The sequence below is a fragment of the Pinus tabuliformis genome, chromosome 7 (assembly GCF_031772625.1).
Source record: "Pinus tabuliformis cultivar Carrire ecotype Pingquan chromosome 7, CPIR1, whole genome shotgun sequence".
Classification (NCBI taxonomy): domain Eukaryota; kingdom Viridiplantae; phylum Streptophyta; class Pinopsida; order Pinales; family Pinaceae; genus Pinus; species Pinus tabuliformis.
The window spans coordinates 323,786,308-323,799,726 of NC_142293.1; the positions used below are offsets into that span (position 1 = coordinate 323,786,308).

General features: G+C 42.4%; 1 protein-coding gene across 4 annotated transcripts in view; it reads left to right on the top strand.

Annotated features, from left to right (window-relative positions):
• MENG (S-adenosyl-L-methionine-dependent methyltransferases superfamily protein) overlaps positions 1-13,419 on the top strand; it is a 183,399-nt gene that overhangs the window by 42,498 nt on the left and 127,482 nt on the right. The gene's annotated exons all lie outside the window — the stretch shown is intronic.

Here is a 13,419-nt window from a genome sequence, read left to right on the forward strand (position 1 = left end):
AACGTGATACAGTAGATAAAATACAATCAGATGAAACCAGTTAGGGTTGAATGCTTGTCTTAATTCCCTTGGAACATACTTCGGAGAAAAGTGAACATCTTAATGAGAATAATGTGAATCATGCTAATAGAAGACAAAAGCTTCATATAATGCCAATTTGGTTTATTTTTTACAAAATGGTCCAAAGTCTTCTCTTTGTTCTTGGTTAATGTAATTTGACACAGTTCATAGTTTAAGATAAATAGTTCCGATGCTGGGCTATAACATGGAGTGCTGTCAGCTGAACCAAAACTCAAGAAGGAAAAAAAATACTTGAAACAAAAGCCCACTCAAGATATAGGTTGTTTTCAATGAAACAAACTGATCAACAACACAAATATTTGGTGTTAAGGGTTTGCAAGCACTTGTAGCAAAGAGTGCAATCAAAGTTCTCATACTGAAGACTTATTTGCAGCTAAAGGTCAGTTACACCCACTTACATAGAACCGATGATATATTTTACGATCAATGTAACACCAGCATATAATAAGCATTACAGATGGATGTGGTCAACCATGTCCAACTTTCAAGATACTAGTATATTGTCTAGTAGGGATAAATGTTAATTTTTGTAGCGTCTGATAGGTGTTATAGTCTTGATTTGTGTTTAAAAGGCTAAAGAATACAAGATCTCCAAAACCCACAAAATGTTTCGTGAGATAAGCTTGCGAAATGCCTTAATTAAATTTATTAACCATCATTTAAATTTTTCCTAAGTCTAACGTAGGAAAACTGATTAATTAATAGGAATTAATTAAGGAATGTTGAGAAAGCTCTAGAAACTCACATGGATCGAGTTAGAGATAATCTTAGCTGTTGATAACGATTTAATTATGGCTGTTGGTGATTCAATGAGAGATTATAAGAGCAGGTCGATGGGATTGGAGATGACACAATTGTGAGACACAGGGAGAGCGAGTTCCGTGGTAGATCGATCTTTCCAGTTGCAGAGATTCAACAGGAGAGAGTTCGAGCCAGAGCACAGTGATTGAGGGAGCAATAGCAGTGATTTTTGGTAAAGTTCCAGTCCCAGAGAGTTAGCAGCAGGACGGCCGCATTATTTCTTTAGTGACGCTGCATAGGGGCAGTGTAGAAGCTTCAAAGGGCAGTTTGATTCAGCTGAAGAGGAGATCGATTTAGGTGCCGGAGGCCAGGAAAATTTCCAAGAGGCCAAGCAAGTCATTTCTAGAGGCAGAGTTGGGCTGAACGATAGATTCCGAGTAGCTCCATAGGCAGTGCGAGTAGGGCTTGCGCAAAGGCTAATGCAAGGGCAATTCGAGTGGCCCAGTTTGAGCTAGAGTTGGAGCGAGATCAGTTGTGGAGTGAGACAAATTGTCTCACAAATTATTTGGCCAGATTATTTTGCTGGAGGATTACCAGTCAAACATCCAGATTATTGTACTCAGATTTTACTGCTGCATAATAATAAAAATAAACCCCCATTTGCTGCACTGGTTTTCCCTTTGGGGTTTTTCCGGGGACTTTTGTCCAAAAATATTGGTGTCAACTTTGTTGTGTGCGCATCTATTTTCTCAGTTCCAATTTATTTTCCGCAACGTAATTTTATTGTGAATAATTGCAATGTGATTTATTTCTTATTTTCCATAACAAATAAATTGCCAATTAATTAGTTAGAAGAATAAATTTCTAGTTGCTGTAATTCAAGATTAATTTTTTCACATGATATCGGAGCAAGTTTAATCAGACCAGAGGCTCAGTAGAGAGAGGAGAGAATTTTGCAGTTTCAAAGTGAGTTTTGAGCAAAATTTCTCAAATTTGCACAGGCCATTAGGAAGTGCGAATTTGCAGAGGTAGAAGGTTCAATTTCTAGTTCCAGGCAGGAGGAAAATTTGAGCAGCATCAGAAGCAGAGATTTGCAGGTTATGGAGTTGCCGCATAGAGGGTTCTGGTGAGCAGATCAGTCAGTTCGTTGAGTAGATCTGGACATAGCTGGTTTGCAACAATAGATCAACACTGGGTGGTAAAGAAAAGCACATTGAGGAGGAGACTTCCAGTTTTCTCAGAGCATTTCCAAAACTAGTTTTTAGGAGGAGATCCAAAATCTCCAAAGGAAGAAGGATGTAGCAGTTTTTCCAGTCAACCAGTGTGAGCTTTAGGAGCAACATATCGTGTGCTAGATTCTAGAGGACTTCCAGAAGGTTGAACGAGTTGTCCAGTTGAGGTAGTAAGAAGAGTGAGAGTCGGAGAAGGACTTTCAGAGGCAAATAGGAGCAGATCTGTGCATTTCTCAAGGAGTGCGAGTAGCAGCAATAGGGCCGCAGGAAAGAGAGGGAGTGTCCTGGTTTATTTTCCCTGTTTTTGAGTTTCATAGAGATAGTCGCAACAGGTCTCAGAGATCAAGATAGATTGGACGAAGCCTCGAACTTTGGCATCTGGAAGGCTAGGATGCTATTCTTGTTGGATGAGCATGGCCTGAAGGAGTTCCTGACAACAGTTGTAGCTATTCCGGTAGACCCTATCCAGTTCCACGAGTATAGGAAGGATATGGCCAAAGCCAAGAGGATGGTCTTGGATGGAGTTCGAGATCATATTGTTCCACATATTGCAGAGAAAGCAACAACAAAGGAGATGTGGGATGCCATTGTGAAGTTATACTAGGATTCATCTGAGAGTCAGAAAATGGTTCTCAGGGGTTAGTTTTTGTAGCATCGGATGTGTTCTAGCCACGAAATTTTGTGGAGAGGCTAGAATACATGAGATCTCCAAAGCCCAACAATCGTTTATGGAAATTCCGCTTAGCAATGACTTAATTAGATTATTAGCCAGTTTTTAAATATTTCCTATGTCTAGAGTTAGGGAATATGGTTAATTAATCAGAATTAATTAAGTCAAGGCGTGAATGATCGAGAAACTCACACGGGTCGAATTCAAGTTAATCCTAGCCATCGATTAAGATTTAATCTTGGCTGTTGGGGTCCCAATAGAGGATTAAAAGAAGAAGTCGATGGGCACTTGGAGAAGACACTTAAGAAGTTCGATTTCATGAGCAGATCGATTTCTAGAGTAGCAGCAGTCAGTTGTCAGAGAGAGTGTTAGTTTTCGTAGCATCATATGTGTTATAGCCATGAAACTTGGTGGAGAGGCTAGAATACATGTATTCTCCATATCCTACAAATTGTTTCTGGAAATTCCACCTAGAGACGACTAAATTAAAATAATTAATCATTTTTTATTGTTTCTAAGTCTAAACTTAGGAAATATGATCAATTAAAGCATATTAATTAAGTCATGGTGAGAACCTTCTAGAAGGATACATGGATCAAGTTCTAGTTAATCTTAGCCATCGATTATGTTTTAATCTTGGCCATTGATGTCTTAATGAGAGATTATAAGAAGAAATTCGATGGGGGTTGGAGAACACACTTGAGACACCAACAGTTCGATTACAATGGCAAATCGAACTCCAGAGTAGCAACCCTGAGTTGTTGGCGAGAGAGCTAGTGAGCTCGAGCAATGAGAGAGGGGCAGGGATAGTAAGGCCGAAGGAAGATTTTCCTATTCCGGTGAGTGCATTGTAGAGAGGCAACATAGTGCTTCAGAGGGGATTTCGTATTTTGCTGGGGAGAAGCAGTGATTCAGTGCCAAAAAACGGAGAGAGAGTCCAAAGGCCAAAAGAGTCCATCTTCTTGACAACAATTGATCAGATAGCGAGGGAGAAGAAATTCTGAGTTATGGGATGCAGTATGCATAGGCTGACGTAGGGATTGCGCAGAGGCAGTAGAAAGTAGCTCATCGTGAGCCAAGGTCAGTGTCAGATCACCAATGGGAGTGAGATTTTTCTCACTAGATTTATTGTCAGTTATTTCTTTGTATGGATTGCTAGATTTGAGCATCCATAGTTTTGTACTGGAATTTACTACTGCATAATAATAAAACCCTCAGTTGCTGCATTGGTTTTTCCAGCGACATTGGTCCAAAAATAACTGTGTACTTGTGTGTGTGTGCATCTATTTTTACAGTATTATTTTTCTTCGGTAGTATTTTATTTGTGAAGGCCGCAGTGTATTAGTTTCAATATTTACTGTAGAATACAGTAAATAATTTGTTTAGTTCATTTAACAAATAGAAGAAACTTAATCAGTTGTTGTAGTAGGATTCAAGGTTTTCCGAATTTTCACATGGTTTCAGAGCACATATTGTAAGCCAGAGAGCTTAGTAGCAGAAGGGAAGAGGAATTTCGAAGCTCTGTGTAGGCAACAATTCAAAAGCCTCAGAGCCAGTGTAGTTCCTTTGGCTAGGAAGGTTGTTTTTTTGAGGAAAAATTAATTCTCTGAGAGAGTTGATAGAGAATAAATTTTCTAGATCAGAGTACCAGAGGCAGAGGAAGTAGCAGTATTTTCCTTGCAGAGCAGATCTTTAGCTGGGACACAGTTATTTTGCAGCAGTTTGATAGTGCAAAATAGCGTCAGAAGGAAGGAATAACACACTTTGAGGGGATTCTTTTCTCAAGGAACTTCTAGTCCAGAAGTTTGATTTTTTCCTAGCAGACCAACAGTAGTTGTCAGCAAATTTGCCCACTCCAACAGGGAGTGTGTAGAGCCAGTCAGCAGCTGCATAGTGGAGAAGAGGAGGAGTTCAACTTTTTGAGGAGATGACATCAACAGGGTTGAGAGATCAAAATCGGTTGGAGGGAGCCTCCAACTATGTGATCTAGAAGGCAAGAATTTCCTATCTTCTAGATGAATATGAACTAAAACTCTGCATCGATAATGTGGTAGTTGTTCCCGCAGATGCAGATCCGTTGAAGACCCTACAAGAAGGAGATGGCAAAAGCAAAGAGGTTGATTCTTGATGGGGTTCGAGATCACGTAGTGTCTCACATAGCCCTTTAAAACATGTTGTTCACAATTTCATTTGTGAACAGACTTGACGATTTCACCTCTGCAATCACCTACAGTTGAACAATAGCCCCTCTTTTGCCTACGTTGGCCTGTACTTAGGCATGAGGCTCCTTGACTTTGCGCCAAAATATTTCTAAGGCCTCTCAACCCTCAAACCCACTGCCTGCAACCATCTAACCTCAGTTGTGGCCTTTCTTATCTCTGCCTGCGACTCTACACCCTCCCGAGCATGGTCCCGAGGGTACTCAACCATTTCTAGACACAAACAAAAGTCATTTTAAACAATAGACAAATGATCCACGACTTCTCCTTCTAACACATACCCATTGGTTCAACAGACCAGACTTCTAAGGACATTCAACCTCCTTATCAAGACAAAAATTCATCCTCTCTCAGATCTGTGGCTTAGGGCTAATATTTATGATAAGATGAATTGTAATGTGGTTCTTTTCCCATTCAAGGAACCCTTTAACTCGCCATCGAATGACCTGTCAATACTTAGACTTGCCTAATCCAGTCTACTAGACAAGCTCCTGAAGGTTCTCAACCCTTCTAGCAGTGTCCATACCATGGTTCCGACCCTCTGTTCAATCTTCCAACTATCGTGAGGCCCTCGGTTTGCTTCCTTTAGACCTCAGCCTCACCTTCAACCCTTGTTTCACTTACAGAGCTCGACTAGGCCATCCTTGAGGTCCTCAACTCCTTTATCTATGCCTCAACCCTCATATCTAGGGCTTGGTTCACTATAAAAACAAACCCTTTGTTGTGGCTTCCTCACTTCACTGTGGCTTCATATGAACTCGACCTACTTGAGTTGAACTTGGCCCTTCTAGGGAAATGCACAAGGGAGGTCACATTTCTCTTGCACACAATGAGCCTTTCCTTTGGCTCCTCCTTTATTTATCCTTTAGGGTCATTTAGGGAACCACTAGAACTTAGGGTTTTAGCCTCTCAACCCATTAGAATAAACAATTATTTTTTGTTGATCCTAAACCCACATCCTTGGGTCCAAAACCCCACTTTTGGATAAATTTCCCAACCAACCACTTTTGGTGGGTTTTCCCTCTCGAAAATACCTTTCGCATGAACATGCCAAATTGGAATCCTATTGCAACGATTGGAAATTATTCTCCTAATTGTTAATTTAATTTAACAATTTATTAGTTGTTTGCTACGACAAATACTGAATAAATCACACTAAACAAATAAAACTGTGGAAGAATAAACACTGGAACAAATGCTAGCACACACATAAAAATAACAAAGTTATTTTTGGATAAAAGTCCTCTGAAAAACCCAACTTGGGAAAATCGGTGCAACAGATGAGGGTTTTATTATTATGCAGTAGTGAAAAATCTCAGTACAATTTGGATGCCTGAAGCTGACAATCCACAACAAGAAAATCTGGGCAAAATACTGAAAGGAATTTCACTTCTCACACAGACAATCTCTGGCACGACTCGCCTTCAGAAAACTGGCTGTCCAAACCCCAGCGTGAGCCCTTCCGCGCTGTCTCCCACACGTGTGGTTCGTGTTGATTTTTGGTAGTATCGGATGTGCTCTTAGCCTCAAAACTTGCAAGGAGGCTAGGACACATGTATTCCACAATACCTAGAAATCGTTTTGGGAAATTCCACTCGGAGACAGTTTTATTAAAATAATTAATTATTTTTAATGGGTACCTAAGTTTAAACTTAGGAAATTAAAATAATTGAAGGGTATTAATCAAATTGAGGGTGAAACTTCTAGAAGAAGACGGAGATCGAGCCCAAATGATTTGAGCCACTGATTAGTATCTAATCTAGGTTGTTGATTACTCAACTAGGGGATTATAAGGACTTAGATGGGCTTTTGGAAAATACATCGGAGAGAGATTAGAGATCAAATTTCTCAGAGAGGGTAGCGCAATAGTTGCTAGAGAATCGATTGAGGAGATTTCTTGTAGTGAGGGGCAGGGATAGTTTCCGAGGGAAGTTTTCCTAGACTGGAGAGTACAAGGCAGAGAGGGCAGAGAGATGTCCAAAGAGGCTGACACAGGGCCACGCAAAGCTACGCTGTGGCAGCGCAGAGCTTCAGAGGGAGATCAAAATTTTGCTGAGGAACAATCAGGATCTAGTGCCGGAGCTGGGGTGTGAGACTGGGAGGCCTAAGAGTTGAAGTTTCCAGCCAACAGAGGATCAGAAGGAGGTGCAGTGCAGTCCTAGCTGCAGTGACGCAGTGACTGCATAGGCTTGACGTAGTACTACGCAAAGGCAACACAAAGGCTCATCTCCAGAGCAGATCAATGCCGGTTCTTCCAGTGACTGGGTGAGATCACCTCACTACTCTTTTTGTGTAGTTTCTCTTTGTATTGAATAGCGAGTTGCGCATCCAACGAATTGTATTAAGAAAACTACTACTTAATAATACAAATCCTCATCTGCTGCACAGATTTTCCCGCATTGGGATTTTTCGGGGACATTTGTCCAAAAATAATAGTGTCATGTGTCGTGTATTTATTTCTTGCTCAGTTTCTTGTTTCCGCATATAATTTTAATTGGTGAAGGCTGCAGTGTATTAGTTTCGGTATTTGGTGTAGGTTGCAGTAAATAATTTGTTCACTAATTTAACAAATAAGAGAAGCTTAATCAGTTGTTGCAGTAGAAATTTGGGTCTTCCAAATTTTCACATGGCATCAGAGGGCAGGTGAAGCAAGAAAGCAAAGCCGAAAGAGCCCAACGTTGAAGAGAAGGAGAGAAGTCGAAGTGTTGCATAGGCAAAAATCGAATCCCCAGAGGGATTGCGTAGTCCAAGCCAGGAGGGAAAAATTTTCGAGGAAGGTCTCTCTCCGAGTGAGTCGACAGAGGGGTAAGACATCTTGATCGAAGCTTGCCAGTGTCAGAGGGAGCAATGCAGAAGCTTCAGTGCAAAGAACGTTACTGGTGTGACGTAGTTTTCTGCAACAGTTGCTGGGGCAGAAACACGTCAGAAGGAAGAAGAGAGACATTGTTGAGGGAATTTCTTCCTCAGAGAATTGCTAGCTAGGGAATTTGATTTCTCTATTGCTGAGCAATAACAGGGAGGAGCAAATCTACTAACTCCAGTAGGGAGTGCATAGGCTAGCCTAGTGCTGCGTAGAGGAGAGAGGAGGAAATTCGACATTTTGTTGGCAAAGATGGCAATTAGTGGGTTAAGAGATCAGGATTGGTTGGATGGTGCATCAAACTATGTGTTCTGGAAGGCTAGGATCTCATGCCTTCTGGATGAGCACGACCTCAAAACTTATGTCGACAGTGTGGTAGCTGTACCCGTGGATCCTATTCTGCTCAAGAAGTACAAGGCTGAGATGGAAAAGGCCAAGTGATTGATCCTCGACGAAGTGAGAGATCACGTAGTGTGTCACATTGTCGGCAAGGATATTGCCCGACAGATGTGGGAAGTGTGAAAATTCCTAAACCGGAATCCCTACTGCAACAACTGATGATATTTCTCCTATTTGTTAAATTCCTTTAAAAAAATTAGTTGCAGATTACTACAACAAATATCGAAATACATACATTGCAGCCTTCACTTAATTAAATATAATGCAGAAATAAGAAACTGATTAAGAAAGAAAATACAACACAATGACACCATAAATTTTGGACAAATGTCCTCAGAAAATCCCAATGTAGGAAAACCAGTGCCATAGATATGAGGGTTTTTATTATTAAGCATAAGTTATTTTTGAATACAAACTCTGGATGCCTCGCTGGCAATCCAGTACAAAGAATATCACTCAGCATGAGAAATTAGTGAGATTACTTCACTCTACACTGCAAGTCCCGACTGATTCGACAGCTGAACTAACGAGCCCCCGGCTACCTTTGCGCTGCCCTACGTAGTCACTGCGTGGCCCTGTGTCACTGCCTTTGAGGCACTGCATCACCTCTCTGCTGGATCGATTTTCTCTTAGGAGCTTCGACTTCAGCTCTCCTGGCGAAGAACGTCAAATCCCTAGCAAAATCTTGGACTTCTGTGTGGAAGGCACTGCGCTTCTCTGCGTGAGCCCTTCCTGGCTCCGCGTCACCCGCAATGGGCACTGCGCTGCCTCCTCTGTGTCTTTTTCTGCCTGTCTGTTGCATCTTTTTGGCTCCGGAGAACATTCTCTAGCCAAGACTATCTCTGCCCCTCTTTGAGTGATCACCACGAAATCACTGCGCTGCTTTATGGCTCAACAATTTGATTTGACTGATCAACTCTTGGTGTGTCTTCCAAATGACCCTCAAGCCTCCTTAATTAATCTTCCATTGACATTAAATGACCCAGATTATAAGCTAATCAATTGCTAAGATCATTTCTGTTTGATCCTCGTCTTCTTCTAGAAGTTACACCCACACTTAGATTAATACCCATTAATTATTTTAATTTCCTAAGTTTAGACTTAGAGGCCCATTAAAAATAATTAATTATTTTAATAAAACTGTCTCTGAGTGGAATTTCCCAAAACGCTTTCTGGGTTCTTTGGAATACATGTGCCCAAGCCTCCCTGCAAAATTTGAGACTTAGAGCAGATCCAATGCTACCAGAATTCAACACTCCCTCTTAGCGAGGAATGTGCTCTAGCAATGCCTCCCACTGAAGCATCGCCCTAACTTCATAACATCGTCCTTTGTGCTGCTAATGTCTGACATGCTTTCCACCTACTATTGTGCTACTGTTGCAACTGTACTGCTATTGACACTGCCACTGTCAACACTGCATCCGTACTACAACCTCTTCTCAAGTGTTGTTGCTAGCACTGCCATTGCCAACACTTCATCTGCACTGCAACTGAAAAACATCCCAGAAACTGAACAAGTGTTTAGCATAGATGCATCTTAATGTTGAAGATTTGATTGTTGCTAGTTCCACACTATCCCTCTAAAGCCACTGCGCTGCTGCTACTACACTGTGCCTCCCTACATTGCTACAACTCTGCACTATGCTGCTTAGACTTGGCGTTCTAGCCATTGCATCTATCGCTCCAACACTCCTCTGCACCAACTGGCACTGGTCCATCCTTCTACTTTTGACATGGGCTCCCATAGCAAGGAATTGATCCGAGAGGTGGGCTCCTCAAGGATCCTGCCCATCTTTAGCTCTTTCGAACTACAACTCTAAATCAACCAACCTCCTTCCTGGATGTATCTCGGCTCTCATGGAAAACTCCTCCTCCTCGATCTTTGTGGATGCAACCTTCCGATCGTGTTTGTCATCCTTGTCCTTCTTCTTGAGAGGACACTGTGTTACGTAAATGACCCATTTCACCACACCTGAAGCATTTGATTTTCGAGATGTCCTTCTTTCGCTTTCGCTGTTCCTGCTACCCCTTGGATGCAAGGGCTGCATTCTCTTCCTCCTCCTTGGGCTTCGACCCACTGCTGTTGCTTCCGTCAAGCTTACACTTGACTAGATCTCTCCTCAGATCTTCTTGCTTGAGAGCTGCCCACATACTATCCCAGTTTGGCAAAGTTGCCCTGCCCAGGATGTTCTGGACAAAGACTTGCCACTCTTCTAAGATTGAATTTAGGGCCAGTCTCACCATCTTGAAACCTTGAGGTGTAGACCCCACGTCCTCTAACTCGTCCTGGGTCTCCTGAAGCTTTGTGAGGAATGGATCAATGCGCTCCCCCTTTTGCATCTGTGCAGATCTCAATTTCTACTCTAAGTACATCTTCTGCTGCTTGGAAGATCCTTGATACAGCGTTGCCAAGGCATCCCACATCTCCTTAGCAGTCCCTCTACTAGCGATGTGACATACCACGTGATCCTTTACTCCATCAAGGATCATCCTCTTGGCCTTTGCCATTTCTCCCCTGTACTTCTTCAGTGGATCTGGATCTGTAGGCACAACCACCACGCTGTCGACATAGGCCTTGAGAAAATGCTCATCTAGAAGGCACGACATCCTTGCCTTCCAGATCACATAGTTGGATGCCCCATCCAACCTGTCCTGATCTCTTAACCCATTGGCTGCCATCTTTGCCACGAAAATGTCGAATTGCTTCTCTCTGTTTCTTACTGTTGCTGCTCAGCCAATAAGAAAACGGATTTCTTGGTGGGAAGTCTAATGAGGAAAAATTCCCTCACTAAGCTTCTTCTCTCTCTTCTGACGATTTTCTGCCTAGCAAACTAGTTGCAGAAAATTGCGTCCCACCAGCTCTTTTCTCAACGCTGAGGCTCTGTGCTGCTCCCTCTGGCACGACAAAATTTCGGTTTGGAAGCCCTTCTTCTCTGTCAACTCACTTAGAGAGAAACTTTCCTCGAAAATTCAACCCTCCTGGCTTGGACTGTGCAATCCCTCTGTGGATTCGAACTATTGCCTCCTGCAATTATTCGATCTTCTTCTCTGCTCAACGTTGGTTTCTCTGGCTCTGCTTTTCTTGTTTCACTTGCAACTCTAATACCATGTGAAAATTCCTAAACCGGAATCCCTACTGCAGCAACTAATGATATTTCTCCTATTTGTTAAATTCCTTTAAACAAATTACTTGCAGTTTACTACGACAAATATTGAAATACATACACTGCAACCTTCACTTAATTAAATATAATGCGGAAACAAGAAACCGAGCAAGGAAGAAAATACAACACAATGACACCGTTATTTTTGGACAAATGTCCATGGAAAAAACCCAATGTGGGAAAACCAATGCAACAATTTTGAGGGTTTTTATTATTAAGCAGAAGTTATTTCTGAATACAAACTTTGGATGCCTTGCTGGCAATCCAGTACAGAGAATATCACTCGGCAGAAGAAATTAGTGAGATTACTTCACTCTACATTGCAAGTCTCGGCTGATCCGACAACTGAAGTAACGAGTCCTCGACTACCTCTACGCTGCCCCTACGCAGTCACTGCGTGGGCCTGCATCACTGCCTTTGAGGCACTGCGTCACTTATCTGCTGGATCGATTTGCACTCAGGAGCTTCAACTTCAGCCCTCCCGGCTCAGAACGTCAAACCCCCAACAAAATCTCGAACTTCTACTTGGAAGGCACTGCGTTGCTCTGCGTGAGCCCTTCGTGGCTCTGCGTCACACTCACTGGGCACTGTGCTGCCTCCTTTGCGTCTTTCTCTGCCTCTTTGTTGTGTATTCTTAGCTCCGGAGAAGATTCTCCAGCCAAAATTATCTCTGTCCCTCTTTGCATGATCATCATGAAATCACTACCTTGCTCTCTGGCTCAGTAATTCGTTCTGACTGATCAACTCTCAGTGTGTTTTCCAAATGACCCTCAAGCCTCCTTAAATAACCTCCTCGTTGACATTCAACGACCTAGATTAGAAGTTAATCAATTGCTAAGATCATTTCTATTTGATCCTCGTCTTCTTCTAGAAGTTACACCCACAATTATATTAATACCCATTAATTATTTTAATTTCCTAAGTTTAGACTTAGGAACCCATTAAAAATAATTAATATTTTAATAAAACTGTCTCTGGGTGGAATTTCCCAAAACGCTCTCTAGGTTCTTTGGAATACATGTGCCCAAGCTTCCCTGCAAATTTGAGACTTAGAGAAAATCCAATGCTACTGGAAATCAACAGGAACCATTGGCTACACTATACGAAGGATCTTAGGACTTAGGAACCCCATTAAAAATATTAATTAGTTTAATAAAATACAATCCAGGTGGAATTTCACCAAACGATTTCTGGGTCTTGGAGATCTCATGTGTTCTAGCGCCTCCACAAAATTTCAGAGCTAGAGAACATCCGATGCTACCCAAAAGTCAATACTTGGAGCAGAAGATGAGATCCACGCAGATGCAGAAGAGGGAACACATTGATCTGTTCCTAACAAAGCTTCAGGAAATCCGAGACTCGTTGGTAGCTGTGGGGTCAACACGTCAGTCTACTGATATGGTGAGACTGGCCCTGAATTCTGTTTTAGAAGAATGGCAAGTATTTGTCCAGAGCATCTTGGACAAAGAGAGATTGCTAGATTGGGAACAGATGTGGGCCTCTCTTCAACAGGAAGAGATGAAGAGAGACTTAGTCAAGTGTAAACTTGATAGTAGTAGCAACAGTGGGACGAAGCCCAAGGAGGAGGGAGAGAATGCAACCCTTGCATCTAAAGGGCAACAGGAGCAGCGGAAGAAGAAGAAAGATGTCTCGAAGATCAATTGCTTCTGGTGTGGTGAATTTGGTCAATATGCTACACAGTGTCCTCTCAAGAAGAAGGACAAGGATGAGAAGCATGATCTGAAGGCTACATCCGCAAAGATCGAGCAAGCGGAGTTGCCATGGTTGCCCAGATACCTCTAGGGGAGAGGTGGGGTGATCTAAAATTGTAAGTTCGAAAGAAGTATAGATGGGCAGGATCCTTGAGGAGTCCACCTCTCGGATCAATACCTTGCTACGAGAGCCCAGATCAGAAGTAGCAGGTTGGACCAGTGGCAGTTGGTGCAGAGGAGTGCCGGAGTGACAGTTCCGGTGGCTAGGAGCGCCAGAGACTGAGCAGCGCAGAGCAGAATTGGCAGTAGTGCAGTTGGCATAGAGCAGAGCCAGTAGCAAC